General features: G+C 42.3%; 1 pseudogene; it reads right to left on the bottom strand.

Moving 5' to 3' along the window:
• Positions 1–176: 176 nt before the first annotated feature.
• Positions 177–27184, bottom strand: LOC130039595 (40S ribosomal protein S12-like; annotated as a pseudogene).

Below are 27184 nucleotides of genomic sequence, written 5' to 3'. Positions count from 1 at the left end.
AGAGTATTTTGTGGGTAAGCTACAGAGCTCACTTGTTTTCTGCTGTTATTTTTGTTGCTGGGGCCACGCGCTGTTGTGCAGAGGATCTGGGTGGCTCCTGAGATGGAACCAGGGTCTTACACATGGAAGGCGCATTCTCTAGCACTGAACACACACCCTTGGGACACACTTTCATTTTAAGAACCAAGGACAAAAATTTTATTTGCTCTTATCTTGTATTTGAAATATTGTGCAATGACATTCGTTCTTGTCCTGAAATTCTTTGCCTTAGTCCTCAAGCACCACACAACTGCAGCCCGACTACTTTTACAAGGCTGCTCTTGTATTGGCTTTACAGAGGACAGCATATTTCTCTGTGGTTTTGGGTTTTTTGTTTGTTTGTTTGTTTGTTTGTTTTGGCCATTAACCTTTAATTTGATTGAGTTGGTGCTCTTCACAGAGGGTCCCCACCAACTTAACATCCATAGGCTCCTCACTGTTGGATGTAAGCTATTGAAGATAGGCTTGGTGCCCATCTAAACGGTCGACAGCTTCAAGAATCCAATGTGCAAGGCCATGCATGGTGAATGAGAGCTGTCTTCAGCACTTCTTGTAAAGCAGTATTAGTGTTTGTTCATTACACCTCCAGCAGTAATGCCTTCCTGACCCTGGAGGTGATTTATGGGTTGAACTGATTCTTGAATGAACCTGTCTTGGCATCCACAATTTGATGACAGCTGGGAGAAATCTAGAGGCTATTTTTGAAATTCCCTTGCAGCTGGGTTTGGACACATGGCAAAGGAATGCATATAGAAAATAGGTGCTTTCCAAATTAATACCTTAAAAGTCCTGCATTCACTATGGACAAACAAGCAAGATATTGGTAACAATTCACACCAGATGAAGAGTTCACAGTCGTATATTAAAACCAGCAGATAAAACTGCCTCTTAGAATCTATTCAGAAAATCAGCTGAGAACCAAATTAACTTGTTTTTCCCACATCAGCTTATCCTACAGATTTGCTAATTCAAATGAGAGAATGAAAGTAAAAATTTCCATTTAGAAAACTAAGGATGAAAAACAACAACGTTGCCAAATCTGACCAAGAATGAACTGTGTAGATACATCCCTTGACTTGGAGCAAGGTTCTTGCTTGGTATAGCCAGTCACAGTTACTCTGCTCTTGGCAAGTAAATCCACTGCCCCTTCATCCCTTCTGGATTTTCTTCCCTTTCCTACTCTCCTCTTTAGTTATGCCTAGAGTGTCAGAGAATGTGCCTTTTTGTGGGGGAACCATACATTCCCAACCCTAGTCCAATTCTTGCCTTGAGAGTTGAGGAGCAATAGTAACTTTAAGTATTGAATAGACTCACACTTCTAGAAGCAAGTGTACTGTGTTTTGTATGACTCCAAATCTTTAAGTCTTCAAGAGTTTCTCATGGGTTCCATGTCTGAGCAAACACATACAATGAACTCTTCAGTCTGGACTTTTCGTATCTGTCAAAATGCTTTTAACTCAAGTTTTTGGTGTTCAGCTGATGAACGCTCTCAGTCAATTTAATGGTAGTGATTTTGAGACCACTTGCAAAGATCATTTGGACTGGGAAGAAACCACATTCAATCTCATCTTTATCCATGGATTCTCTACCATGGTCCAGTTTATGGAAGACTTTATGGAAGAGGAATGGCCTCTAGATTTCTCCCTGCCAGTTGTCTGGGGCTGCAGAGTTAGTTGACCTTTCCAAGACAGCCGAACACTACATTCCAGTCTCAGCCAATTAGATTGCGCCCAGTCTGAAAGGTTACAATGTGCATTTCCACATCATTTCAATTCACAATTTACTGCCCTGAACTTAGTTGTTTGGTCATACCAAATCACAGGATGGCAATAATCCCAGACAAATTTCAGTGTGCAATTCCCAAAAAGAAAAAGGTGAACACACACACACACACACACACACAAGCACACATATATATTTATATATTGTGTGAACATATATATATATAATTATATATGTCAATTTAAAAAAGAAACAAAATTGCTTTTTAGGTACAGTTATTTATAGATAACTATAATAAATATAATTTATTGGCAAATTAATAGAAATAACAAAAGGACTTGCCACAGTGATAGCTAAGGAATACTATGTAGAAATTAATTACAGTTCATTCTTGGTGTTGTGTCTATGGGGTTTGATAAACTTAAGATGAGATGCAATAGAACCAGGTTGAATAGTCTAATTACCCTGAAAATTCTCTGTGCTGTCTCCATTCATTCCTCTTATCTTTTCCAACCCCGGCAGTCTCTGATCCTTTTACTGTCTGTATTGCCTTTCCCAGAATGCAATACCTTTGTAATGACACAATATAGACCTTTCACATTGGCTTCTTTATTAATATGTAATTAAATTTCTTCTATGTCTTTTCATGGTTTGATAGTCCATTTCCTTTAATACTGAATAGTATTCCTGTTGTCTGGATGGACCACAGTTGACCTATTCACCCACTGAAGGACATTCTGGTTGTTTCCAAATTCTGATAATTCAGAATAAATCTGCTCTAACTTTCTGAGAGCGTTTATTTTGTAAACACATTTCCAAATTCTTTGGGTAAATTCCTAGGAGTGAAGTTTCTGGATCTTATGGTAAGGTTATGTTAATTTTTGTAAGAAATTGCCTGTCTTCCAAAGGGGTGGTACCATTTTACACTCACACCAGCAATGGCCCAGAGTTCCTTTTTCCCTGTCTCCTCAACAGCATTTGATGCCTTGAGAGCTCTTTAGTCATCCTGATAGGCAGGTAGAGTTACCCTATTGTGGTTTGAATTTGCATTTCCCCAGTGATGACACAACATGACACATTTGCTTGTACTTTATTTTGTATCATTTTGGGTAAGGGGTCTCTTCAGGTCTTCTGCTTATTTTTTTTCAATTGGGTTGTTCATTTTCTTATTGTTGAGTTTCAAGGGTTTCTTTTCCTAGGTTGAATAACAATCTTTTATCACATAAATCTTCTGAAGTATTTTGTTCACAGTCCGTGATTTGTCTTTTCAATCTTATGACATATTTTATTTAAAGAACCTGATAGTAATCAGAAATCATTGACATTTTTATGCCAAAAGTAGAGAAAAGGAAAAAGAGGAGCTAATTAAGGACTGAGTTTACAATTGTCCTGGTTGACTCAGATCTTATTATCTTGGACTGTGGAGGGCAATGAGGTGCCTATCATCCTTTCATCCCTTAAATTTGGGTAAGGTACAAGATCTCACACTTACTCCATTACTGTATCTGATCTCTCCCCCTTTCTTGACCTGTCAATGGCCTGTGGACCCTTCCTTCCCCCTCCCATGGTGGTCACTACTCTCGTGGCAATAGATACCCACTGCAAAGGGGTGAAATATATAGAAACAGAGAACTTAGCAGAGGTGACTGCCCTAGCTATGTTTTTCTTCACAGTTCTTGTGAATTAATCAAAGAAGAAATATTTGTGTCCTAACTGGAGGAGAGGATAGAGGTAGGAGAGAGAGAGAGAAGTAGAGAGAGAGAGAGGGGAAGAGAGAGAGAACAGTGAACATAGTGAATGTGACAAAAAATTTTACCCATTCTCTATGGAGAAGTCAATTTTTGCTAAAGGACAGAAGTCTTGGACAATAGACACGACAGAAAAGAGACCTCAGCTTTGTTTGCAGGCCTGTGCCCTGGCTGAACCCATGCAAAAAGCCCTAGAAAATTCTGCCATGAGCAGTCTGGACTTGTCAGAGGGCCGTGAGACTAAGCCCACCTTCTGGGTTCCTCTGGTTGGCAGAAGGCAAAGCTAGGTCTCTGTAAGGCAGGTGAGGGACTCTTAGAGCTGGGCGGGGGGTAGTTCTAAGGGGTAGAGCTCATGCAAGGCATACAGAGTTCTGGGTTTGCTCCCTGGCACTGCATGACCCCCAAGCATGGCTGGCAGGTGTGACCCTGATTGTCCCCGGTATACATGTCCAAACACCTGTAAGCTGCCCAAGGCTGGTCCTTATATCATGCAGAGTGTTTGACCTCCAGTGTTTGATCTCAGGAATCTTCCTCCCCAAAAACCAACATGAGAGGGTATTAGGAGGAAAGTTTTCAAGTGCGGGGGTGTGAGGGGAAGAGTATTGGTAGGAGCTGAATGGTTCCCTTGCCCAAGTCTCTAGCCTGCACTCATGGTCCCAGGAATAAACCTTACCTAACACTCTCCTGAAGTCTCTGCAGCTGGTTTCAGCCCACCTTCTGCCCAACTTCTCCTTCCATATCCCCATGGGGCTCTACCCTGCAGCCACTTGGACTGGCTTCTTCCTCCTACTTCTCCTTTTCACCATCTCCTCACTGGATCCCTGTCCGTCCTCTCCTTTACTCAAAGGGAAGGAAGAATGTAAGCAGACTTGGGGCCTGAGTGATAGTACACTTGGGTAAGACACTTGCCTTGCACACTGTTGACATGGGTTTGATCCCTGGCATTCATATGGTCCCCTGAACACTGCCAGGTGTGTTCCCTGAGTGTACAGCCAGGAGTAACTCCTGAGGATCACCAGGTATAGCCTAAAAGAAAAAGAAATGACTAGGTAGAGGAGGGCAGTTGTTTGTTATTTGAACTTTCCACAAAACCACTTCAAACATCCTCAAGCTAGAAGTAGAATTATGAGTTTTGGTCTTATTCCTCAGGACAGACACACTCACATCAGCTATTGGCAGGAACTACAATGAGTGGCCGATGGGACAGAGATGAGACTGGTTCTCTGAACACGTCCTCTGGGCCTCTCCGTCACATACCATTTGGAGAAAGGTCATTTAGTGTTCTGGTTACAATCCCAGACTCTGGGAAGGTCCCCAAGAGCCAAATTCAGGGGCATGATTTGTCAACCATGGCCCCTCCATCCTAGCTCTCTTCTAAGGCGATCCTGATCGTGTTGATTTCCGAGGAGTGTAACAAGGGCTATGCAAGTGGATTTATGTAAGAAGCTTTAGAATCTGGTACAGAATAAACAGTATAACATAGACACCTCTGCTCGTCTTGTTAATGAAGTGCTTAGGCTCTTGTTACCCTACCTGTTCATATCTTCCCTTGTTAAGGGGAGAAGGAGTGGGGGAAGATGCAGGAGGGACCCTCAGCAAACAAGAAATAAAACTCTAGCAGGACGAGGTGCTCCAGAGCTCCACCCAGGCAGATCCTGCAGGAAGAAGGCCACTGAGGGCAATCCACAGCTTTCCTGGGAGTGTCCTCCCTGCTCTGTCATCCACATAGAACCATCTCACGCTGCAACCCGCAGCTCAGGTGTATCTTCTGCAGCTGTCTGCCTGTGGGACTTGTTAGGGGCGCAATGACAAATTGTCTCATTACTCCTAATTTTTCTCACGGCCTCAGTCATTGACGGTTCCACGTCCAGAGCCACTCGGGTGTCATCAAAGCATCAGATTGAAAGAGGAAAGATGAGGGCTTGTGCGTGTTTATGAGGCAGCGGGCAGTAATTATCACGATGGTAATGAAGAGGGAAGTGAGGGTGGTCCGCCGGGAGGGTTCTGTGGTGCCTGGGTGACTGAGGACGGTGCCTGGGCGGACTTGGGCATTACAATTGTACCAAGATGGATGGAGCCTTGTTCCCAACAGCCCTTCCAGGCTCATTATTTTTTTTTTTAGAAATATGCCTTGTGGAACCAGGTTTGCAAGTTTTACATTGAGTGAACAGCTATTTCTTATGTTAAGTTATTTCAGCTGTAGAATAGAGAATTGTTGAAATACATGGCTGGAGAATTCGAATTGCATTCATTCTTGACATTGGAACTGACAAATCGCTTCATTCCCCGGCTGAAATGGAAAGTTTATTACTCAGAGACACAGGCAGGTTCTGGGGAGAAGGGGCATCCACATTTTATTTTACTGTAACTCTTCGAAGATGCGTGATGGAGTCCAATAAAATGCTTTCCTGAAATCCTAGAGGGATCCATCCTTCCTTCCATTCTCCACATTTGATTGGAAATAAAACCAATTAAAATAGATTAATTTATAACCAGCAGAAACCCACTCTGACAGCTGGTTATTGCCTCGTGATCTTGGAGAGCTGGTGAAATGGAGCAGTAGGTGGTGGAGGCAGCAAGAGAGGACTCTGCATCTCGATGGACTGAGCTGGAGACCTGACCAACCTGACCTTGCCCGGTGGATGCTGAACATCTCCAGAGAAAAATACCCGAGGCTGAAGATCTGCTCCTGGGGGCTGGGACATAGTTTCACAAGAGCTATGGGAACTGCTTACTTAAAATGGATGACTTTTTCCTTGCCAATCCCTCAGCTCTGACTGCCCACCGGAGTCTATGGCAGAAGAGAGGCAAAAACTGGGGCAGTTCACAAGCCCTAAGTGCCGCGAGACCTATGGGAGCTACAGGCTTGGGAATTCTTCATCAAAGGAAAGGGGATGCCCCTGTTCATCCTCTTACACCCCCACTCTGGTCTGCAGCTCCTTGATTCTCACAGTTACTAACCTCTGCTCCTCAAACTTGTCAGAGCTGGATATAAAAAGTAATCATGAATTATGACTTACTCCATTCTACCCTGGACTGTGCCTTCCCAACAATTGGTTGACTCAACACTCATGATTAACTGATAAAAGCAGGGCCTGGTCCGTGTGGAAATCTCTGAGTTGTTCTTCATTGCTCATCAGCATCTTATATCCTTGCTTCTCCTCCTGGCAGGAACACCCAGGGTGGAATGTGGTCAATAAGGGTAGTGGATGCCTGTGGGCACTCTGGCCACTCAAAAATTTGAGCTCTGAGTGCTGGGGATAGCCTGGGAACCAAAATCTATGCTGTCATTGATGTGACATGGGGCTTCTTCACTCTTCCAACTAGGCTTGTGAGCAGCCTTCCGCAGACTTAGGGCCCCCAAGTGTCCACTCAGAAGGTTTAAGGAAAGCTGATTCTTAAGAGAGTAAGCATTAGTGCCCCAGTAGAAGTGCTGCTTTCCAGTGGGAGCTCTGAAATGTAACTTCTGGAGCCTCTCTTGCCACACTCAGCCTGGTACATCTGTGTCATTCCCTTACCTCAGTCTGTCAGATTGGAAAGTTCCGCTCTTCCCTCCCTATGTCTTCTGAGAAGAGGATCAGGAATTGAATCTGATGGTTTGAAAAAAGAACAAATAGGAATGACAGAACCATCTCAGCCTGGGACCAAGAGATGTTCAGCTTCTTTTCATCTTTGTTAGGTGGTCTTGAGACATTGTCCTAGGCATCTCATTGTGGTAAGTGTCCAGTGTAGTCCTTGGAAACTGAAACTCTAAGGGAAAAGAGCATAGCAAGGCCATTTATCCTGGACTAATTGATATAAACAAGATCTAAGCTCTTATGGCACAAACATATCACCAAGTTTCTAAATATAGATCACAAACACTTGCAATATTCAACAGTCATCTCCCCTCCCCTCCCCTCCCCTCCCCTCCCCTCCCCTCCCCTCCCCTCCCCTTCCTTCCTTCCTTCCTTCCTTCCTTCCTTCCTTCCTTCCTTCCTTCCTTCCTCAGGATGTCCTTCTGTCTAAGGTCACAGCACACACTCACATGTACTGGGACGATTGACACATGCCAGTGACACTAAAATGCTCATCTCAGGACTGTGAAATGCGACTTCAGTAGATGCAGAAACCCACGACAACCTGGGGAGTAAGTACTTAAGTACACACACCTCAAAGGCAGTGGTGATTCTGGCTGAAAGCTGTTTTTTTTTTTCTTTTTTCATGTTGGTGTTACATGTTGGTGTTGGAATGAAATGATTTGAAGTAGAATGACATTATTTGATATTTGCTGTATAGCATTCTGGGCTGCAAAAGCTGCTCCTAGGTGCTCCCTCCTAAGTGTGTCCATCAGGAAGGATCCAGAAGAACTGGAAGTGCATGTCCAGGTAGAACTATTTGTGTTTCTTCTGAACAAGGGCCAGAAGGATATTTTTTTAAAGAATTTCACCAGTTTAGGGTCTAGATGTTAACAAGTTGAGAGTTTGGTGATGAGTTCATGAACTGAATTTCTGTGTTCTTGCTTTTTTTTTGCCAATGGTAACAGTTACATTACCTCTCTCTCTCTCTCTCTCTGTGTGTGTGTGTGTGTGTGTGTGTGTGTGTGTGTGCGTGTGCGCGCGCGCGCGCACCACACCAGTGCAGTCCAGGTGCTGGTCATTATGCCAAGTGCCTTCCTATTTCCCTTTCCCCAGTCTTTCTCTGGTTAGAGTTTTCTGGGCCCTCATATATTCAGTGAACAGACCAGATTCATCTCTCTCTCTTGCAGAGAAGTTATGCTTCCTCTAGGCCCAGTGATCATCAGAGATGTTGGCCTTCATCTTTAGGCTAAAAGTCAATAAAGATTGAGGCCTGACGAAAAGAGATGAAAACTCGGTGTGGTTGCAAGAAGGGGGAACAATGCAGGTCTTCCGTTCACAGATGGAGGCACCTCCTCTGTTGGACTCAGGTGACGTGGATGGACACAACCATCTTTAGGGGTTATTTGCATTTCCCACATTACCACTGAACTATGAACCTAGAGGGGTGGTCTCCCATGGAAAATGAGGTATGTGCATTTCGGGGGATTAGGGGAGCAAGATCAGATGAAGTGTGAATTCTTCTGCTGATCTGCAAGGTCACCCCGAAGGAGGGCTCCGCTCTGGTCTGGAGGCTATATTGGGTCCCAGAATATGACTGTGGCCACTCTTTTGTCTTTGAATGCTGCGCCATGGTCCCTTGCATTTCATTTCTGATTTCTGCTCCTCATCTGACAAACCTACCTAATCTGGGAAGCCTTCAATCCTGTCTCCTTCCCACTATCTTTCCTCCCATCTCTTTGATGCTTGTTTATACCTCTAATTGGATTGTCATGCTTTTTAGTTGAGAAGTCAAATCTGAGAATGTAATGTGTGGGGGGGGGCATTAATGTAAGATCTTTTATTTCCCAGCTCTAAGACTATGGAAATACTCCATGTCTCTGTGCCTCAATTTATAACTTTGTAAATAACACCTTAAAAATAAGTCTCAAAGCTAGTGAGAGAGGACAGGGGTTAAGGTGCTTGCCTTGCACACAGCTGACCCTGGTTAGATTCCTAGGGACATATGGAACCCTGAGCACTGCTAGCAGCAATTTCTGGGCACTGTCAGGTATGGCCCCAAAACAAAAACATAGGTCTTTTTCAGGGATAACATTGTCACTGATTATTACAAATAGAGCAAACTCAAACAATATAATCCAGTATTTTGCCAATGCCTTATATTTAGACTGTGATTAGGAAGATTTATTGGAGGATCAGAGAGAAAAGAAGGGTTAAGGGCACTTGCCAATTCCTGCCATTACATATGGTCCTCCAAACCCCACCAGGAGTGCTCCCTGAACACAAAGCCAGGACACATTTGGATGGAAGGCAGGTTCAGGATCTGGCTCCGGGATCCATCTTGCTCTCAAAGACTCAATCAGCTCTTTGTTAAAGCATTTGCTCTTACATAGTAACTCATGAAAGCACTCCATCTGTCCAGTACCCACTGCAGATTAAGATGGTCCAATCCACATTTCTGAAATCTCTCTGCTTCTGAGTAGAGCTCTTTTGTGCCCCACAATCACCTGAGATCAGGTGACGAGTAATGAGGACTCATGTCTCAGAGAGCTCGAGGAGCTGGTTGAACTGCCCTCATGAGTGTTCTCTCAAGTTCCAAGGCACTCATTGAAGTTAGTGTCTTTGGAAAATTCCGTTAAAATGTTTCCAGTTTTCAGTGGAACTGGCTCTCAACTTTCTATGAACTAGCTAAAGGCAGTCACCCAACTCTGGATCTGCTTTTTATTTTATTTTTTATGTAGGAGTACTGCTATTTATTCAGCCACTGATTAGCTGATTGAATTGGGCATGAAGTCCACCTTACTTTTTTTTCATAATTTTATTTATTTATTTTCCTTCTTATATTTATTTATTGAATCACTATGGGAAAAGTTACAAAGCTTTCAGGTATAAATCTCAGTAATTCAATGATCTAACACCTTTCCCTTCACCAGTACTCATTTTTCACCACCAAGAACCCCAATATACCCCCTCCCACCCCTCCCAATGCCTATGAGGCAGATGATTTCTACTTAACTCTTCTCTATGTTAATTACATTCATTATTTCAACAAAAGATGCACCCTTATTGTTTAGAATTTCCTCCCCAACAATCAGAATTGCTGAAAAGGCATTGTGAAATACTTTGTTTTCTATAGCTGGTATGAGAATCATATAATGTCATATGATTTTGGATTTTTGCAACGAGCCAGATAATTACGAGATTGGTTTCTGTCCATCTGGTGTTATGGCTGTGCTGGAGAGCCACTCGTGGGGAGTAACTCGTGACCTCAGTGGGGCGTGAAGGACAAGCCAGTACTGCCACCCTTCCCATGAGACTGCAGTTGCCCCATCACTGCCAGCTCATACCTGGCTTTCCAATAAGCTCTGAGTCGGCGGCCACCTTGTATGTGGTCCAGATGCATTTCTGCCAAAAGCCCCTGGGTTTTGAGATTTGTTTCTGAGTCTCTGAAATCATGGCCATTAATCTGCTTGATCAGGAGCCAGAGAGGCCGTTTGTAGGTGGCGACTTGGGGTCTCGTTGGGATGGGGAGGAAAGGCCAGTTCCACCCCCATCTGGTGAGGCCCCGCGTGTCTCATCACTGCAGGCCCAAACCTGACTGTCCAGTGGCCTCTGGAGGATGGTGGTCACCAGGCCGCCAGGGGGAACAGGCCAAGGCACGAAATCTATTCCCACCTGGAGTGGCCCAGCGCCAGTAACCTACTGCAGGAACAGGATGCATTTCTGCCGAAAGCCTTTGGGTTCCGAATTCGTTTCTGAGTGTCTGGGATCATGGCCGTTAAGCAGTTTGATCAGGAACCAGAGAGGCCTTGCCTCCAATTATATAGCTGAGCCGGAGGTGGTTTGTGGGTGTGTCTCCCACATACCTAACTTTTGGCCGTTTATTATCTTGGTAAACTTTGCCTCAAGTATTTGGGGTCTGGCCAAAGGCACAGCAGCAATTTTGGGGTATCTGAAAGTCTGACGGTGGCATCAGGCTGCTGATGCACTCGCCTCACAGATACAGATTGACCTGTTGGCGGCACCATACCCCCTGGAGCTGCTTTTTAAACATCCTAGAAGGTACTTCACTTGACATACTTAAAAAATAGTAAAATGTGTGTGTGTTTCTTTCATTTGCTTAAAAATCAAGATGTCAAATAAGGCAACAAGAGGGAATGTTTCCTGTGGGTCTAAATATGAATTTTATGTCTGGATGCAGAAGGTCTCACTGAGATCCGAATATTTGATAATGATAAATTATCTGAATGTGGCTCTAAGATTCTGACAGGAATAGTTGACTTGATTATTGAAACATATATTGGGAAAGATTTCTCAAATGGTAAGATTCAAAGGCCAGAATATAACACCTGCAAGTGTAGATTACTGATTTTACTTGGCCCAGGACATCTAAGGCCAGCTGACTTCACAATTTTATGTTTTGCCTTTCTATTTTTAGTGGGTTAGTTTTGCAGTTTCACAAATAAAGACTGATGTTTTTCATCCCTTTTTAAATCCTTTTTAAAAATAATATATTCATGTTCCGTTTAAAATCTGTTTTTAAAAGCCATATATATAAACGTGTGTTTATAATTATATGGGACATAACTTTTCAAAAGAAGCCAAACCACAATCACGGCAGGAAGTGATAATCTTAGGGTTTAAAGGCAGAACTTGCTCCACATTGAAATTCCTCATAAGAAACAGGAATTGTGGGTCTAGTTTACTGGGCAGGAGATGCTGGCAGGCTCTCTGTCCAGAGGAGCATAGGTCAGAAGGGATCACTGCAGTTGGGTGTTAATAATTTATCTTTTATCCATGTAAAGGTTTGACTGAGCTGGTGGACTCAAGGATGATTCCCTTTCAGTAGGTTGGCATTTGGAAGTGTTATGAGGGGGAAAGAAAAGAAGAAAAGAAAAAGAACTGTACTTTGTGGTTTGTTCAGTCGAGATGGAAACAGCTTTGGAAAGCAGAGAAACGGGGTTGTTGTGGGAGATGGGATGAACAAAAAGAGACTACGTATATCCTTTACACCATTCTAAAGCACAGCAGGTTGATTTAGAGATTAGTGTCTGCGGACTCTCTGGATAAGGAAATTATGGACTAGAATGAAAGATTAAGAGAAGGCCCCACAATGTTTTGAATAGCATATTTAAATCTGTGAAGGATGAAGGTTCTTTGTTAGCATGTAATTGCCACTATTAATAGCTGAAAACGAATAATAATTTTATAATAGACTAATAGCAGACTTTCCAATTATAATGAAGAATTATAGCCCAGAGTTAAGAGTCTATTGTTTCCTTCCTGGCTGAAGAAATGGAGATTTAGCAGTGGCTAAGTACCACAAACTCCTGCAGTCTACTTAAGACTCACACTTGGAAGTTCTTGAGGTGGGGTGGGGCTTCCTCTGGGAGTGGCATGAGGAGAAAAAGAAAGGTGATGTTTTATTGGGGCCTGTTCTGTGGCCCTCCCCCCTTACACTCTGGGGTCATCCTCAGTGTAGGACTTCTTCAGACTTTTCCACTGGACTCTCAGAGAGATTTGGAAAGGCCCTAAACAAATAAATGCCTTTAAAATGCTTTGAGTCAGGGCTGGAGCAATAGCACAGCGGGTAGGGTGTTTGCCTTGCATGCAGCCAACATGGCCAACACAGGTTCGATTCCCAGCATCCCATATGGTCCCCCAAGCACCGCCAGGAGCAATTCCTGAGTGCATGAGCCAGGAGTAACCCCTGAGCATCACAGGGTGTGACCCAAAAAGCAAAAAAAAAAATGCTTTGAGTCTAGAATGAGAGTACAGCAGGTAAGGCACTTGCTTTGCATGCAACCGACCTGGGTCAATCCCCAGTATTCATGTGGTCTTTTTTGAGCCCATCAGGAATAATTCCTGAGTGTAGAGCCAGGATTAATTCCTGATCAGGTGTGGCCAAAAAAAGCAAAAGCAAAACAAAACAAAACAGAAAATGAACCGAACCACCAACACAGAAATACTCTCTCTGCCACCTAGGGCCAGAGAGAGAGTGTACAGGGATTAAAGTGCTTGGCTTGCACAGGGCTGACCCCGTTTGACCCCCGGCACCATGAGCCCTGAGCACCACCAGCTGTGGCCCCCAAAACAAGGAAATTAAAAAAATAAATAATAAAACGACACCCTCTCTTTGGGAGAATGAAAGGCTCCATAGAAGAAAGACCACAGTGAGAGATGCAAATAGAGAAAATTCAGATTTGAGCATTTGCTCACAGAGGGGCTTTTAACTGAAGGACACAGCGTCAGCTCAACCGAAGAAATCATTCAGCTCTGGTCCATGGGGGAAGTTGGGGGGAGGGGGTAGATCAAGCAATGATTGATAAATTAAGTGGGTAATTATTTCTTAAGAAAAAAATTTTTTTGCTTTAATTGCATTTCCTTTCCTTTTAACTAAGGAAGGCAGAGAGAGGTCTTATGCTGAGTTAGACAAACTCGTCTGTCTACTTTGGCAAACTAACAAAGAGTCTCTCAAGTATAACCGGAGTTGAACAACTCTGGAGAATGCCAAAGGAATCCTTCAGGAAAGGAAGCCCCCACCCCCACCCCCAACCCAAGCTAGAGCTGGGTAAAGGGACTGGAGTCAGGACGGAGAGAAAGGCTGAGTGCCTGACACTTTCTGTTTTGTCTTCTCTGGGTGTTTGAAAGAATGAGCATGTGCAGAATAAGAACAGAAAGAGTCGAGGGTCTTGTGCCTTACCGCCTCCGTCCATTTCACAAGATTCATTTCGGTGTTAGTCTCATTGAGATAAAAAGAAGAGCAATAAGCTATGTGTTTCATTTGAGCAGATTCCATGTATGTCTACACCATATATCATGGGAGTGTGTCTACCTACGACTAAATCTGACTATATCTCTAAAAATAACCCTTACGGGTTGGAGAGATAGCACAGCGGGTAGGGCGTTTGCCTTGCACACGGCCGACCCGGGTTCGATTCCCAGCATCCCATATGGTCCCCTGAGCACCGCCAGGAGTAACTCCTGAGTGCAGAGCCAGGAGTAACCCCTGTGCATAGCCAGGTATGACCCAAAAAGCAAATAATAATAATAATAATAAAAATAACCCTCACCCCAAAAGTTTCCCAAGGCCCCGTTTTAATGTTCCTTCATGAATCTTCCAGAGACTTCTCTATCCTTAAGCAGCTTCTCTGATATATTTCATGTGATCATAGATGAGTAGACACCTATTTCCCAGAAATTCTTAGGAATAGAATGACACCCATATTTGTAATCTCTCTCCCTGGTTGTCTGCACTCAGCACAGTTCTCAGATTCATCCATGGTGGTAGGTAACCAGAGTAACCTCTTTATTGTAACCTTCCACTCTATGGATATACCACAGTTCATTGATCCACTTACCTGTCATACCTATGGGTTGTTTGTTGATTTTGTTATTGCAAGCAAAGCTGGTACACACATACAAGTCTTTATAGGAATACATCCTTTTATAGCTTCTAGATCTATAACTAGGAGTAAAATGTCAGGGTTGTACAATAGGGATATGCTTATTAAATATAGAAATTTTCCAATTGTTCTCTAAAGTGGTTATTCCTTTTAATATTTCCCTCAAGAAGATTTCTCTCTTACTTCTCTCTTAGCTGCAACTTACAAATTTGGGCATAGTTCTCCATTGAGGTTACAACCACTGATGCTCCAGGGGCCATGTAATATCAGGGATTGTATGCAGGACCCTGTGTAAGCAAAGCATGTGCTTCTTTTCTTTGACCTCTGGCCCTGGCCCTGTGTCATAACTGCTTTTAAATACTTCAGAAATTTATTATGGCCCAGATCATAATTCTTTTTTCTAATTTTATTTATTTATTATATTTTTATTAGTGAAATACCATGAGGTACAGTTGTAGACTTACAAATTTTTGTGCTTGGGTTTTGATTATACAATGATCAGATACCCATCCCTCCACCAGTGCCCATTTTCCACCACCACGGATCCCAGTAGCCCTCCCACCCCCAACCCCCCATTCCACCCTGCCTCTGTGGCAGGGCATTCCCTTTTGTTCTCTCTCTCCTTTTGGGTGTTGTGATCTGCAAAAGAGGCATTGAGTGGCAGTCATGTTCGGTCCTACTTTCAGCATGCTTCTCCCATCCTGGGAGGATCCTCCCAAAACCCTTTATTTGGTGCTCCCTTCTCTATCTGAGCTGCCCTTTCTCCTAGAATGCCTGGCTGGCCTCTAAGCCATGGAGTAATCCTCCTGGTACTGACCAGATCATAATTCTTGACATGGGTTTTGCTTGTACTTGAAGAGAATGTGTATACTACTGTTGGTGCTGAGACCTATACATGTCAGGATAAATCAAACTGGTTGATAGTGTTGCTTATGTCTTTTGCTTCTTATCTACTTTTGTTTGATTGTTTTGGGGCCACACTCAGCAGTGCTTACTCCTGGCTTTGCACTCAGGGGTCACTCCTGGTGGGTCTGGGAGAACCACATGGGATGCTGGGGTTGGAAACCCAGTCAACTACTGCAAGGCAAGTACCTTACCCACTGTACTATTTTCCCAGCTCTCTTAACAATTTTGGCCTGGTTTTGTTCTATCAGTTATTGTAAGTCGCGTTGATAGTTCAAATTTTAAGTGTAGTGTAGATTTATCTATTTCTCCTTTAGTTCTCTTTATACTTTGTTTTTGTTTGTTTGTTTGTTTGTTTGCTTTTTGGGTTACACTCAGCGATGCACAGGGGTTACTCCTGGCTTTTCACGCAGGAATTACTCCTGGTGATGCTCGGAGGACCATGTGGGATGCTGGGGATCAAATCCCAGTCAGCCACATGCAAGGCAAATGCCCTACCCGCTGTACTATCGCTCCAGCCCTCTGTTTATCCTTTTGAAACTCTTTTAGGTGCATAAGTATTCAGAATTTTTATGTCCTCAATAAAATAGTTCATTTTATTATGATGATATAACTCTTTATATCTGGTAATATTTGTGCCTCAGAAATCAATTTTGCCTTCTGTTAATGCCATGTCTCCAATGTTCTGTAAAAGTGTTTTGATTCTTATATCTGTGTAATTGTCATTTATTTTTGTTTTCATATTTAATAGAGATTCTCACAAATGTGTAATATTGTTTCTATTTATAAAACTATATTCAGGTGTTTGAACCATTTGTATTTAATGTAATTATTAACACAATGAAACTTAAATCTTACTATCTGTCATGACTTTTTTTATTTTAAGGAGGGGGCTGGGGGCCACACCCAGCAGTGCTCAACCTTTGGATCTGAGCTCAGATATCACTCATGACAACACTAGGGGAATCATACGCTATCCCAGAGATGGAACCGCAGTCAGCCGCAAGCAAGGCGAACAACCGAACCCTTGAACTATCTTTCCAACGTCCTTCTTTCATGCTTTTTCCTGCTTCCTTTGAACTAAAGTATTCTTATGTAATTCTTTCTATTTTTATTTTTGGCTTCCTTTGAATGGAGTTATTGTTTCGTAGTTCCATTTTATTTGTTTCTGACTGGCTGTATAGATTTGTTGTTATTTTATTTGCACTATAATGCAAACTTTTACCTTCTCACAGCCTACAGTGATTATGCACATTTTTAAGAGTCGCCTAACAATTTAATTTTATTTCTCTCCATTTCCTCTATACTATTTTGACAAACTTTCAACTTATATATCTAGTGAAACTGACAATATATTGTAATTATTTTTGTGTTCCTTAAAGCTATTTAAATAATAGGAAAATTGTCTTAACATCTACCTCTGTAATTTTCCATTTCTAGTCCTCTCTATATAAATTGATTAGCACCTGGAATTCACTCCTACTTTTCTTAATATTGAAGTGATTTTTAAAACTTTTCTTATAAATCAGTTCTTCTGGTAATTAATTCCTTTAGCTGTTTCATGTTTAAAATAGTTATTATTTCACATTCACTTTTGGAAAGATTTTTTACTGAGTGAAGACAAGTAGGATCAAAATTTTTCTCTTTTGGAACTTCAAAGTACTGATGAGTTGCTCTGTTTTAAATGAATAGTCTTTTATCCTTATGACAAATGCTGTTCAGGGTGTAACCTCTGTGTGTGTGTGTGTGTGTGTGTGTGTGTGTGTGTGTGTGTGTTTAGGACTGCTGGATTTTCTACATATCCTTATTTTGAGGTAATTTTTCATTTTTTAAAATCTTTTTATTGAATATCCATTACGAAAGTGTTCATGATTGGGTTTCAGTCATACATTGATCCAACACCCATTCCTCCACCAGTATACATTTCCCACCACCAATGTCCCCTGTTTCCTTCCCACCATCCATAACACCCGCTCCCTCTGGTACCTCCTCGCCCCCATGCCCAGCCTGCCTCTATGGCAGGCACTTTTCTTCTTTCTCTCTCTGTCCTTTTGTTTATGGTTTGTAATACGGGCACTAAGAGATCATGATGTTTGTTCAGGGGGTTCAGTATTTTCATCAGAAAGGTAAGGCTGGAGAAGGCTATTTTTTTAACTGAGTGGCAGCTTTGGGGTGTGGATATGACTGCCAAGGTTTCCGGAAGTACAGGAAGGTGGAGGGAGATGGCCCATTCCAACCCCAAGAAAGCCTAGAGATTTCAGTCACAAAATCTGCATACCAGAATTTTCAGCAGATTATAGTTTGATGGGCTGGAGCGGTAGCACAGTGGGTAGGGTGTTTGCTTTGCACATGGCCTACCCAGGTTCGATTCCTCCTCCCCCCTCGGAGAGCCCGGCAAGCTACTGAGAGTATCTCGCCTGCACGGAAAAGTCTGGCAAGCTAACCGTGAAGTATTCGATATGCCAAAAACAGTAACAACAAGCCTCACAATTTGTTGTGAGACGTTACTGGTGCCCGCTTGAGCAAATCGATGAACAGTAGGAGGACAGTGCTACAGAGGTTCATCCCGAGATGGTGAAGTTCAGCTGGCGGCATGGCAGTGCTTTTGAATTGTGGAAGCAAGCGGCTGTTGGGGGCTCTGCTGGAACAGGCACCAGGCTGACCTGGCCTCCTCTGATTTACCCTGGTCAGTTCAGCCTTGTACAAGTTTGAGATTAACTGCAGTTTTTGATCTCTTTTGAGATTTATTTGTGGGTCTATGAGACATGGCTGATAAATGAGCTTCTATAGCTGAACTGGAGGTGGTTGGTGGGTATGGCTCCCACATACTTAAATTTTGGCTGTTTAATTTCCTGGGAAACTTGATCTCGAGTTGTTGGGGTCTGACCAGAGGCACAGTGGCAATTTGGGGGTATCAGGAAGCCTGAAGGTACCATCAGGCTGCTGATGCACTAGCCGGTACAGGTTGATCTGGTGGCGGCACTGCACCCCCGAGGTAATTTTTCATAGCATAGTTTTCGTCAGTTTTCTTGTGCTTAAAATTGATGAGAATCTCGGATCAATGGGATTACAGTTTTAATAAAATTTAGAAAATGTTTAGTCATAAATTTTGAACACTTTTTTCATCCCACATATCTCTATTCTCCTTAATAACTCTAAATATGTATATTAGAAACTTGAAAATTTCTTGTAGCCTATTAAGGTTCATTTTCTCCAGGCTTGCCTTTTATCTCAGTTTTCATTTGGATGATAGTTATTGCAATATATTTAAGTAAATATAAGCATACTAATATTTTATGGAGTATCTAATTTGCCATCAATTCCATCTGTGACTTTTCATTTCAAATATTATATTTTTGGTCTCTAGATGTTCATCTTGAGTCTTCAAAAATATATTCCAAATCTCTACTTGACATGCTAAATTTTTTAAATATAGTTTCTTAATCATATAGAGCAGAGTTAAATCAACTGTTTTGCTGTTCATGTCTACTAACCCAATCATTTCTAAATTTCTGGGTCTACTTTGATTAAATAGTTTTATCCTTATTATGAGTTTTTACTTTATGTGCTATGCTTCTTCGCATATCTAGTAATTTTTCACTAGATGCCAGACATTGCAAATTTTACCTTGTTGGGTGCTTGATATTTTTGCACTTTCATCATTATTCTTGAGTTTTCTTCTGGGATGTGTTTAAGTTACTAGGCAATAATGTAATCTCCCCAGATCTCACTTTTAGTTCCTGTTAAATGGAGCAATAAAACATTAGTATAAGGTTGATTTTTATTCACTACCATTTAGGAAAAACCCTTAGGGGTACTCTACCAATGCACCACTAGTTATGAAGCTTTCCCTTATCACTGATGAGAAAAGTCATGTGTCTAATATTTATAGCATGTTCTTTTCTTTGTTATTCCGTTGGTTTCTTCCTTTCTGATCTTATACATCTCCCTCACAAGCATATATTAACTAAGCTGAATACTTTAGGTAAATTATTTGCTTATGTCTGCAGTTCTTTTTCCTCACTGGTGCTCCCATAAATTTAATTCTTACTGCCTTGGCCTCTCTGGACTCCTAACTCCATCTCCTATTTTACAAGTTGCTGGACTCTGCCAGGGTTCCATTTCCTAAAACGCCCCCAAGAAGTTGACTGGGGTAATAACAAGGCCAAATTTGTTTATTTCTCTTTCCTCTGCAATCACTGCACAAGGAGGCCTAATATCTTCAAGACCATTGTTTCGAATACTTCTAAGTTTAGTTCTTTTCTTTTTTGCACTGAGATGCAAATGGCTTCACTAATGTCCCCCATTCACTGTCCACTTTGTGGCTTCTTAAGTTAATTACAGTAACCTCAGGGGAAATCAAGTTTCCCTGAACTTGAGACCACCAATATACAGAAGCTCTGGGGAGCCCTTGTGACTTCTTTGACCTGGGCTCTTCAAACAAGAGCGGCACCACACAAAACTGAGGGTTGGGGGGGGGTGGTGAGGGATGAGGGTGGGGGTGGAGATCTACTTAAGATGAAGATCGAGCTACTCTTGTAAGGCAAAAAAGTATCCTGTCAAGACAACACCAAAGTCCCCCTGGAAACATTACTGCTTTGCTACCTGTTACTCATTTCTGATGATTTTCCTTCCCAAATGAAGAGTAACAATAGGAAGTGTCAGTTGCTCAATGTGAAGATTGGCAGAATAGACTTGGATGTCTAAGCCTGGGTATCAAGACTCAGTGAGTGTTGGGGCCAGAGATATAGTACTGTGGATGAAGTGCTTGCCTTGTTCACTGCCTACCAAGGTTCAATCCCCAGCATCCCATATGGTCCCCCAAGCAGTGCCAGGAGTAGTTCCTGGCTGCAGACCCAGGAGTAGTAACTCCTGAGCAATGCCAGGTGTCGTCCCAAAACAAACAAAAGATGCAATGAGTGAATAAGGATGTACATGTTCAAGTGGCTGAGTTACAGGGAACAATCAGGGTCAAATACAAGACAATGTGCTCAACATGGGCACTTGAGAGCTGACCCTGGAAGGGCCTGAGATATGACCATGAAGGAAGCTGAAAGATCAGTGGTTTCATTTCTGAGGTGATCTGATTTAGATCACCAGGATGACTTTTTTCCCAGGGACACTTTCAAAGCTAGGCCCATGCCAGCTCTTGCTACCTGGATGTGGGTATTGCCTGTCCCCTAACTTCTCGGCTCTCTTGGCTCATGATGACAAAGGGAGTTCCAGGTGGGGAAGGCATGACTCGATCTAAGTGCTCAGTTTGATGTGTCTACTGGAGATCAGAAAGTCAGATACCACTGTCACTCTTTATCCATTGTTGTTGATGGAGTTGGTGCATCAAACAGAAACCACTGCCTCACCCACCTCCACCCACCCCCAAACACACATGCACACAGATCTTAAATGTCTCTGGGATTTGATATAAAAAATTTAGGTGCTTCAAAATAATTGGAGTTGTTGCAGGAATGGAGTCAAAAATTGATGTCATTGAGTTCAAGGATACAACCATAGAGTTGCAATGCCAGGATCAGAAAAGAACCAACATCATTGCCATAAATGCCTCTTGACAGCCACCAGGTAGGAGAATGGACAGGAGATGCCATCTCTGGTCACCTCTGTTGCTTCTGGACTTTGCCACGCATGGGACGTTACCTGCTAGCAGATAGATGACACTTGTCCTCTTCCATCTTCCGACTATTTTATCAGTGGGTCTCATTGGCGGAACCTATAATGGATGCAGAATTGAAAAGCAGAAAGTATTTTTAGTTTCAGTATTCATTCAACTCAACAAGGCTAGTCAAGGTGCAGGAAGAGGCATCAGGGTCTGTAAACATAAGGTTTACAGGGGGACTTACGTGGTGGGTCGGCAGGTATAGGCAGTCATTCCTTAGGAATACTGTGATAATCCAATGAAGTAAATCTGCTGCTGAGCTGAGCGTAGTTATTTTATTTTATTTATTTATTTTTAAATTAATTTTTATTAGTGAAACACCATGAGGTACAGTTGTAGACTTACAAATTTTTGTGCTTGGGTTTCGATTATACATTGATCAAATACCCACCCCTCCACCAGTGCCCATTTTCCACCACCATGGATCCCAGTATCCCTCCCACCCCCATCCCTCCCCCCCCCCCCCGCCCCGTCCCACCCTGCCTCTGTGGCAGGGCATTCCCTTTTGTTCTCTCTCTCCTTTTGGGTGTTGTGATCTGCAAAAGAGGCATTGAGTGGCAGTCATGTTCGGTCCATAGTCTACTTTCAATATGCATCTCCCATCCTGGGAGGATCCTCCAAACACCCTTTGTTTGGTGCTCCCTTCTCTGTCTGATCTGCCTTTTCCCTTAGAATGCCCGGCTGGCCTCTAAGCCATGGAGTAATCCTCCTGGTACTGATCTCGGCTATTCTTGGGTATTAATCTCCTATTTTGTTACTTTATGTCCCCCAGATGAATGCAATCTTTTTATGTCTATCCCTCTTTTTCCGACTCATTTCGCTTAGCATGATACTTTCCATGTAGTACCACTTGTATGTAAATTTCATGACTTCATCTTTTCTAACAGCTACATAGTACTCCATTGTGTAGATGTACCAAAGTTTCTTTAACCAGTCATCTGTTCTTGGGCACTCTGAGCGTAGTTTTTAATTCGTTCTGAGTGCTCGGTAAAGCGATGCCTTTCTTGACTCCTATGAAGTGTTTCTGAGAACCCACTCCTTCAGTGCATTGTGATGCAGATCACTTGTCTCCATTTACCTGCTGTGTATAGCACCCCACCCCCACCCTATGGATGGGTCTTCATAACCTTTAAGCTTTGAACGTGGAACAAAAATTAAAGAACTTACAGTGTTTTATCCTCCCTGCCTAACTTTTCTACATATAATGGCAGCACTTAAAATTCTTCGCATTTTTTTTTAATTTAATGAATGTTGGCTGGAGCGATAGCACAGCGGGTAGGGCGTTCGCCTTACAAGCGGCCAACATGGCCGACCCGAGTTCGATTCCTCCGCCCCTCTCGGAGAGCCCGGCAAGCTACCGAGAGTATTCAATATGCCAAACACAGTAACAACAAAGTCTCCAATGGAGACGTTACTGGGCCCGCTCGAGCAAATCGACGATCAACGGGAGGGCCTTTACCTTTACCTAATGAATGTTTGAAATAGAGCCACCCGTGGTCATGAGGATACTAGGTTCTGGCCACTACCTACTGGTATTAATGTGGAAAGACATGGAAAGAATTTTAATGGAGAAGTAGTAGAAAGAGCATAAAGATACTGATACTTGAGGAGAGGGAGGGAAGGAAGGATGGTGAGAGGGGAGGGAGGGAGGGAGGGAGGGAGAGAAAGTTGTGATTAAGGAGAAGTTGGGTAGATGACTAAATGATTGCTGGGGCCTAATCATAGCTATTTGCCTCTAGGAAACTTCTCTTTGGATTTCATTTCTCTACCCAATAAATGATAACACAGAGGAACTATGAGGTTTTCAAACTCTCATTACAGTTGAAAACTTTTAACTCTTCAAGCACCAAAAACAAACTTTTGTTAATTTTTTAAAATTTTATTTAATTTTAAAAAAAATTTGGTGATGAAAAGATAGCTTAGCACGTAGGGTACTTGCCAGAGTTCAGCCAACCCAGCATCCTATGGCCACCTAAGCCTGCCAGGAGTGATACCTGAGTCCAGAGAGAAAGCCCTGAGCACCACCTGGTGTGGCCCAAAATAAAATTTTAAAAAATAAAAGGTTTTTTTTTTTTTTTGGTAACTTGGACTATAGTAAAGAAAGAACTTCTGGACACCGAGAAACACTATGGAAAGAGTGAAAACAAAAGTTGCAGAGTAGAAGATACACAAAATAGATGAAAACAACTAGAATCTGGAATCTGAATGTATACTTACAAATTTATTAGAGTGAGATGATTAACAGACACATGGGTAATCGTCCAGGCTAGAAGTTTAAAGAAAACGGGCCAGAGTGATGTTAGTACAGCAGGGAGGTCTTTGCCTTGCATGCAGCTGACCTGGGTTTGATCCTAGCACCCCAGATGGTCCCCTGAGCCTGCCAGGAGTTAAACCTGAGTTTAGAGCGAGGAGTAGACCCTGAGCCTGAGCACCAATGGACGGGGCTCAAAAACTAAAAACAAAACAAAAATTAGAAGCTTAAAGAAAGATGGTATTTTTAAGGACCGATAAACACAGGAAAGAAAGCTTCCACCTCATCAGTCATCAGAGAAATGCAAATTAAAATCATAATGAAATACCGGTATATAACTACCAGATTTGCTAAAATTAAAAAGACTGATAATATGGGTTGTAGTTGGGCCAATGGGAATGCTTAGACACAGCTGAAAGGTATGCAAATTAATTTGTACAACCACTTTGTAATTTCCCCTGGAAACCATTTTATTTTATTTTTTATTTTTCACGTTATTGAGATATCATTCTCATGAAACATTGTGTAATGTTAAGGTGTACCACATAATGATTTTGTCACATATATATTGTGAAATGATTATCACAATCAAAGTAAACACCTGCGTATCTATGGGTTTGTTTTCAAGTTCTTGAAACCTGGAAATAAACTTGATTTTGTTCCATTGGTCTCTGTGGTTTGGGTTTTAGTTTTGAGGCCACACCTGGCAGTGCTCAGAACTTATTCCTGGCTCTGTGCTCAGGGATCACTCCTGATGAGGCTCCGGAACTATGTGCAGTTCTAAGAATCAATCTGGGATTGACTGTGTCCAACACAATCGCCTTACGCACTGTGCTATCTCTCTGTGTGTTTTATACCATGTCTATGTTTTTTTTCTCTTTGGGTCACACCCAGCAATGCACAGGGGTTACTCCTGGCTCTGAACTCAGAAATTACTCCTGGCGGTGCTCAGGAGACCATATGGGATGCTGGGAGTCGAACCCAGGTCGGCCGCGTGCAAGGCAAACGCCCTACCCGCTGTGCTATCGCTCCAGCCCTGTACCATGTCTCTGTTTTTATACCATGCATTTTATTACAGCTTTGTAATAAAGTTTGAAATCAGGAAGGGTGACACTTTCTTTGTTCTTCATGTTCAGGATTACTCTGTCTATTCAGGGCCTTCTGAATTTACTATTGATTTTTCTATTTCTGTGCAGCAAGATGCTGGGATTTTGATAGTCATTGCATTCAACGTGCAATGATCACTGACCCACATTTAAAAAGTGTTTGTTGCTATCTCCTCAAGTAAAATTTATGTATACAAACCACTAAGTTCTGTGTCATATGCATATTATATATAGTCATTGTCCTTGCGTTATTGAAAAAGCAGAACAACCAATCTGTTCATTGAGAGTAAATTATGGTGCATTCATATGATAAAATTCTATATTGCTATGAAAATAAATGTGCTACTATTCTATATAATAAAGTATATGAATCTTGTAAATGTTGACCAAAAGAATTCAGTCCCAAAGAATCCATTTTATATTATTGCATTTATAGAAATAAAAACTAGGTGATATAAATTTATGGTGTCAGAACAGTGAGTGACTGAATCACTATTTATCTTTGGCAAGTTAGAAGGGGTAGTGATTAGGGATGGACAGGATGTGCTTTCTGGGGTGCTGCTAATGATCTTGGGAGACTTACCTGACTATCTTCATTATGACATTTCATCATTCAGCTTAAGATTTTCAGAATGTTCTGTGTTGGTTCCATATAAATAAAAATATGAACAATATAACAAAACAAATTATAAATACTATCTTCTCAATGGAGAAGATACCAATGGGATTTAAAAGAAAAGCAAACGTGTCGGAAATAATTTTCTATGTTAAAATATAGCAAGATACATGACTTTAGTGAGGACAATAAGACTCTTTTTATTACCCCAAATCTACACAGGGCGTTTCCACTTGTGGCCCCCATGACTTATTTGCTTCTCTGTTAATAAATCTCTGAATTATAAAGTATTTAAAATGACATGTATATGTGTGTATATTATATGTATATAGAACCATTTATATATGGGGTGCTTCTCAAGTGATGTTCAGCCAATTGGACCAGCAGTTCAGGGCTCAAGATAGAAGATGCAGTGCTTTTTGGATCCTTCAGTGCTGGGGACCACTAGAGCTACCCCAGTGATGCTTGGGAGGCCATGTGGAATTGGGAAATCAGTCCAGGTCAAGTGCATGCAAGGCACCTACCCTGGTCCATCCACTATTTCCCTAGCCCCTATATGTATATTTTAAACAGTTTACTCTGCAGCATCGAGACAATGGCAGTGGTTTCAACTGAGAGCTGCACAAAATCTAGCTAGCACCAGTCCACAGATTAATGCTTTTGCTTGGTTCCTCTGTATTAGAAACATATATCAAATAAATTCACATATCCATGTTATTATTTTTATTTTATTAGCTATTTTCTACATAAATGCATTATATATAGCATACATAATTTGAACCAAATATGTACCCTACCTCCCAAACTTGGAGGGTTATACTCTAGTTTGAAACCCTCTAGTTCATTTGTTGCTTTAAGTTCTCACTATCTGCCTGGGCTTGCCATTTGTCCCCTGAAATCAGGCAATCTCTCTCTCTCTCTCTCTCTCTCTCTCTCTCTCTCTGTTTTGGGCGGGGACAACCTGGGATGAAGGCAAGCCAATCTTTTGCAGCCTCTGAGCAAAATTTTCTGTTAGCTCTCATGGGTAGAAGGCCAGGACAGATGTTTGCTTTTTTTGGAAACTACCTTGTGGTCCCTCCTGAGGAGAGTGCTGATAGAGACGTTCGGGGAAAAATTGATTTTAGTTGTGGTAGAAATTGGAAAGCATTGCCAAGCATTTCTGGTTCACGCCCAACTAGGTACTTGCTCTGCAGGAAACAGTAACATGAATATAGCCACAGGCTTCAGGAGATTCCCAGGATAGAATAAAATGGTTGCTTTCCGTATGCAAAGTCAGGTTTTCCACGTATGTGACTTGAGTCTGATCTGGCAAAAATTGGACACAAATGGCCATGCCTTTCTTACTGGGATGTCCCCAACTGCTCTAATGCGGCAGCCTGAGGCTGTCACTATTCCTGGCTGATTCCTCTGCTTTTTCCTGCCCTTGAAATGTTAGAATTCCTTTAAGCTCTCTCATAATCATCTTCTTGTCTCACTCTAACTCCTCTCTCCATGTCTCTGGTTTTAAACATCACATCTATTTCAAGGATGTCAAATTATACAACCAAGTCTGCGCTCTTGCTCTGAGCACCCAAGGACTCTGACACTATCAAAGGAATATGAGCTCAAAAAATAAGCTGATGTCTGACTTACCCAGGATTAAACAGACAGCTGAATGGTACATGACTCATTCTAGAAGAATAATTAATAGAGTCATGCAAACAAGAACTTCAAATAAGTATATTTCTGAAGGAAAGAAGATATTGGAAAGATGATCCAGAAATAAACAGCTGTTGTGAGAAGCTGGGGACGGGGGGTGACATCGATGATTGTCTCTCTGGTACAGCTGAGGAGAAGGCAGAAAAATCTCCCCCAAGACGGAGGCATCTAGGTAAGGACCCAGGAGGTCAACATCAGTGTGCGAAGTAAGACCAGATGGCAAGAAAGGCCACGGAGGGTCAGAATCAGACCAACACAGCAGAAAAGCCTGCCTACTTTGAGTGAACAACAGCTATGCAATCAGACCTGTTTTTCTCCTGCTACCACCTCCCCTCCTGCACAAAACAGGGGAGAACAAGACTGCCTGAGGTTTGCAGTCTGCTGGGAGGGGAAGAACAGAGAACCCATGTGAGAGTGGAGGAAGGAAAACGAGTGAGCAGGGGCCCCCATGTCCTACCTTCAGGCAT

The sequence above is a fragment of the Sorex fumeus genome, unplaced genomic scaffold, assembly GCF_029834395.1.
Source record: "Sorex fumeus unplaced genomic scaffold, SorFum_2.1 ptg000091l, whole genome shotgun sequence".
NCBI classification, from domain to species: domain Eukaryota; kingdom Metazoa; phylum Chordata; class Mammalia; order Eulipotyphla; family Soricidae; genus Sorex; species Sorex fumeus.
This window is presented reverse-complemented; position numbering and strand designations above follow the sequence as displayed.